The 5061-nt window shown below is 38.7% G+C and overlaps 1 long non-coding RNA gene across 1 annotated transcript in view; it reads left to right on the top strand.

The window, feature by feature from the left end:
* The window catches only part of LOC147446534 (uncharacterized), a 1461-nt gene extending 792 nt beyond the window's left edge, over positions 1-669 (top strand). The window contains exons 1-2 of the long non-coding RNA XR_015189941.1: positions 1-155; positions 250-669. The exon at positions 1-155 is cut by the window's left edge and continues 792 nt beyond it. This is a non-coding gene — a long non-coding RNA (uncharacterized LOC147446534). The remainder of the gene's footprint in view (positions 156-249) is intronic.
* Positions 670-5061: the final 4392 nt, after the last annotated feature.

Raw genomic sequence — 5061 nt, 5'->3', positions numbered from 1 at the left:
ATGGAAACTCTGGAAGCAGCACAACACATGCCGACCTCATTGAAGCACTTCAAAGGACTGCTAATGCACTTCAAAACACTTCTTTAGTATGTTTTGATGCTTCATCTAATGAGCTTGTTTTATGCAGGTTATCTAGGATGTAATTACCCATTCAGGTGAGACACTAAATGCCAAGTATAGTGAGTGTAGAGTGTATGTATGTCAAAGGTGGTGGCAACCTTGGGCTAAGATTGCAAATGCTGTATGCAGGCAGGGTCAGGTGGGAGCTCCCCTAATAAGCAAAGGCAGCAAGGCAAGAGAAGTGATGCAGAGGGCCCAATATTGTGTCAAATACTAGTACTCTCCTTACTACTATTGCACTGCTGCTGAGAGAAGCTCTACAATTTGTTTCTGCCATTATCACCTATCTTTGTCACCATTTTGTGGCTACAACCAGCCCTACAATGCCACCTGTATGCAGAATGCCATCTTTGTGCAGCTAATTGGCTGACGTGACATCCTCCATAAGAACTATTTCAAAGATTTCACCATAAGAACTATTTCAGAGATTTCAGAGATTGTACCCAATAGAACTAAGTTTTATAATTTTGTTTCAAGACTAGACGACGTCTAGTTTTTGTAGTCATGTGCGAGTTTCTTTGAGGCTCAACCATTTCTTTTTTGCCCAAACATGTGACTTCTACATAGACAAACATTAACTAAATGGTTTTCGCTTCACATCTTAATTTGGATACACATGTTGCTATGTGTGGCCATGTTTCTATGGACTAATAAACATCTTCTAAAGCATCAAATTGCTTTTTTAAGAACTAATATCTTGGATGGAGTAGACTATATGTATGTGGGGATTGTGATCTTCTCCAATAATTGTATAGAACATCTACCGTAGCTTACATTGGGTGTTTTTCTTTAGTGTAGTGTTTGTTGGCCATTGTGCAATCGATATTAGCATGTAAGATTTGAAGCTTGCTGGGACGTACGGTTTTGTTGGTATGTAGCTTAGGAATGAGGTGAGAAGTTGAGTTTGCTGTGCAACAATGTACTTGCTCTTTTTTTAGTTCGATTGTGTTAGATGGAGTGTGAAAGTGACTCATGTGCATTAGTTTTCCTTTAAGCTATTTGCAATCATATGAATATTTCTGAGGCCTATTTTGTTATAGGCTTCCCTTGCATCCACGTAAGCACAAGAAGTTTACATGAAAAACCTAATAGATCTCACTGGTTCAATTGCAATCTACCAAAGGCTTTTACATAGCATTGTTCCCTTTATTGGATGATTCTCTTTGTGAAGATAAGGAGTCTAATTAACTTCCTAGTTATTGAAGGCTTCAATACTCAATTTTAGGGTTGCAATTATGCATGTATTGCAATAACGGTGAAGTGCTTTACACCTTGCAATGATATTCATCGCTTATAATGAATACACAGTGCCTTGTTGTCAATGCAAGGACTCTTAAGATAGACATGTCTCCCTTTTTGGGAGAAAGGCTATTGTCCTTGTCATAATTTCAATGAGTTTTGCATTTTCTTGGTAGGATTGCACCGAAAATTGAGTCTTTGCCATCTTGACCAAGAGCATGAATGGGGAATGTGTGATTTTTATACCCTTTGAATTTGCAAGCCTTATAATTAAAATGGTGTGGATTTGGACAGTATATCCCATTTCATTTATCTAGACAAAATACCTAAAATTTGTAGCAACATGTTGCATAATGTTCTATATATTTAGGCTCGTGGTGCACATGGTTGTTGGCCATGGGTGAATTGGGATGACCTAGGTAAGTGGCCTTGTGGAAAAATCGTTGCACATTCGCAAGTGTGAAGGTTACGTCACACGCAAGCGGTGCCTAAGCTAGTCTTTGCAAAGCAAAAAGCCGATAGCATCTCGCAAGATGGGTAATTAGTGAGCGGTGGTTACCTATGGACGAGGAGTGGGCAGCATGGGAGGGTTGTCTATTTGCAAGGCAAGCTCATGACATGGCTTCCACATTATATTTTGCTTGTAATGTCCTCCACTCATGTGATAGGTTGAGAAGAAAATTGTTGTTTTCTAATGGTTCTGTCACTCGAAAGTACTTTCGATTGCTTGTGTGTGAGATGGCCATAGTGTCTTGGAATGTAAAATATGAGCTTGTATGCTATAAATGTTTGCAACGGTGCCTTGATCTCCATAGACTCTTGGTATTTGGATCATCCTATTTTGATGGTTCAAATGCTTGCACCTTGGCAGCAACTCCCTGCACATGGCATTTTCTCTTCATGTGTTCTATAACCATCTTGTTTATGTAGACGCATGCCCTTGCTATAGTATCTACGAAGTCTCTTGCAGCTATCTACAGGCTTATGGCATATGCGTGCTCAATATCTCTGTTGATTGAGGGGTAGGACATCTGGGCTTTTGATTTTGTACTAGTCCAGATCCTTGATTATCTCTTGATTGGGGTGTAGCACTTCTAGGCTTTTGACTTGGTACTAGTCTAGATCCTTGATTATCTCTTCACAAGGCCGTCAGGTGAAGACGGAGGCATTGCCTATAATTTTGTTTTGAGAGAAAGCTCAAGTGTAAAATTGATTGTCAGTATTAATTGTCAAAGTCCATTCTTGGTAGCACCGGTTCATTTTGCAGAATATTGTGACAGCGTGATTGTTACGAGCATCCATGGCTGTGCTGCCTTCATGACTGTTACTTGTAGTTGAGTCCTGATAATATGAACTATTTGTTTTTGAATGAAACTATTAATGTTTATAATTGATATTTCTAATATATGTGAACATTGTACATGTCAACACACACACAAACACACAAAATGTCTTATATAGATCATTTTTTATGTGTAAATGTGTGTGTATGAATTATACGAATATGTGTGTTGAGAGTCAGAGAGAGAGAGAGGAGGGAGAGGGGGGGGAGGGGAAGCGCATCACATAACAGAGCTTGAAATTGTATGTGTGTGTGTTTGTATGTGTGTGTGTTTGGAAAAAGAGGGGGCGCGAGGGGGGGGGGGGGGGGGGGGGGGTATCACAAAACAAACAAGGAGGGACAAAGGGAGGGGTATCAAATACATGATTTTAATGTATATGTATGTGCATGTATTTACAAATCATGTGCATGCATGTGTTTCCATGTGTGGTGACATATTTTTCAAGTATATATGTATGTGTATGTATTTATGAATCGTGTGCATGCATGTCTTTCCATGTGTGTATATGCATATTTCTCAAGTGTATATGTACTCATGTACATTGAATGAATTTGACTACCCTGCTTTCTCCTACATACCCATCTGGCATAACTTTAAAGAAAACCCAATATTTTTCAAGATTCTCTCTTCCCCACCCCCCTTGTGTCGACTATGCCTCTGCCACCTTTGCCCTCAACCGTCTGCAGCTCATCGGAATAGCACCTTGCTTGGCAACCTCATTTTACAGCATCGTCCTCATAGCAGGCACCCGCTAACTCGTAGCCTTCACGCCCTTTAAACTCCATCAGGCCTTGCCACACACGACTGAGCTCCCCGAGATGAGACTCATGGGGGAGAGAGAGAGAGAGAGAGAGAGAGAGAGAGAGAGAGAGAGAGAGAGAGAGAGAGAGAGAGACGTCGCCTGCACCCTTGCCTCCCTAGTCCCTTCGTGTCCCCCTCCACCGTTGCCTGCATCCTTCTCTCGGTGCGTGTCCCTAGAGGAGCTTGAGCAAGATAACAAACGAGCACAAGTATATAAAAAGGGAGAGATCGGCAAGCGGCCGCACATCGCCTTCACACAACTTGAGAGAGAGAGAGAGAGAGAGAGAGCAAGCCACATGCCCAAAACCTCTACCTCTTTGCTTCGCCGCCACCTACCACCCCCTATGACCTCCTGAGTACGACCACCCTCAATCACCTTTGGATTTTTCCGAAGCATTGCCTACTTATTTTTTCTTTTCACCAAGATTCATTTTATTAATATATTAAATTGCTTTATTATTCTCTATACTCATTAAATCTATCTTTTCAAATGATAATATTTTTTTATTATATATGTATAATGGATAATATAATTTTATATTAACACACAATAAAAATTTCATGTGATTGTAGACACTCATTTAAATTTACTTTCTATAAATCTCATTCCTCCCTTAAGATAGCAGGCCTTGGTGCATCTTCACCTTGTTTAGCTTTCTAAAAGAAGCCTTAGAGGAGAGTTGGTTAAGCATACTTTCAATGTTATCAGTGACGATTGAGACTCACTTTAAATGTTATTTCAATTTTAGAATAGTAAATGGATCTTATTTCACTTTCAATTCACGTCCTCATCAGGTCTTGACTTTTTCTGCACTGTATTGTTTTGAAATATTAAAGTGGGGCTTCACTTGCATAATTCTACTATAGTCAATGGGGACACACACACACACATACACACACATATATATATACACACACACATTCACATATAGATATATATATTTATTTATTTATATGTATATTTATATTTACACACACATATATATTAAGGAGTTCTTTTTATTTCACTTTTTTTTTTGCACCTTGACATGGCTTGACTTTTCTTGTATTCTATAACTTAAGTCTAATTAATATTTAGAAAAAAAAAATTATTAAGCGACCATCGGCCAAGTTTCCTCTCCACAAAGAAGCAAACAAGAAATACTAGCATAAATTTAAACTAGTATGTGACCCGCGATGTTGCGATCAAAAAAATAAATGCTTCATTCTTGTAACAAAACATGATGAAGATTTTTGAATGCTTTCTTTGTGTTTGCAACATGTAATACCAATTATACAATGAATGTTTTATTATCCTATAGAAGCTAAGTCCTATACATTAAAATAAGTTTCTCGACCTCTCTAATGATTCCAAAAAAGTGTACCTACAATCATTCGATGCGCTTGTGTATCATACGGGAATGATTGGCAAAATCTCTCTCTCTCTCTCTCTCTCTCTCTCTCTCTCTCTTTTCCTTAACAATGACAAATACATCTGACAGTATTTTTAAGATCTCTTTTTTCTTGAGAACACTAAAGACTGTGCAATCAATGACAACAAATGGGATTGTAAGCAAGA

The sequence above is a fragment of the Adiantum capillus-veneris genome, chromosome 12 (genome assembly GCF_014529385.1).
Source record: "Adiantum capillus-veneris isolate H3 chromosome 12, ASM1452938v2, whole genome shotgun sequence".
Taxonomy (NCBI): domain Eukaryota; kingdom Viridiplantae; phylum Streptophyta; class Polypodiopsida; order Polypodiales; family Pteridaceae; genus Adiantum; species Adiantum capillus-veneris.
This window is presented reverse-complemented; position numbering and strand designations above follow the sequence as displayed.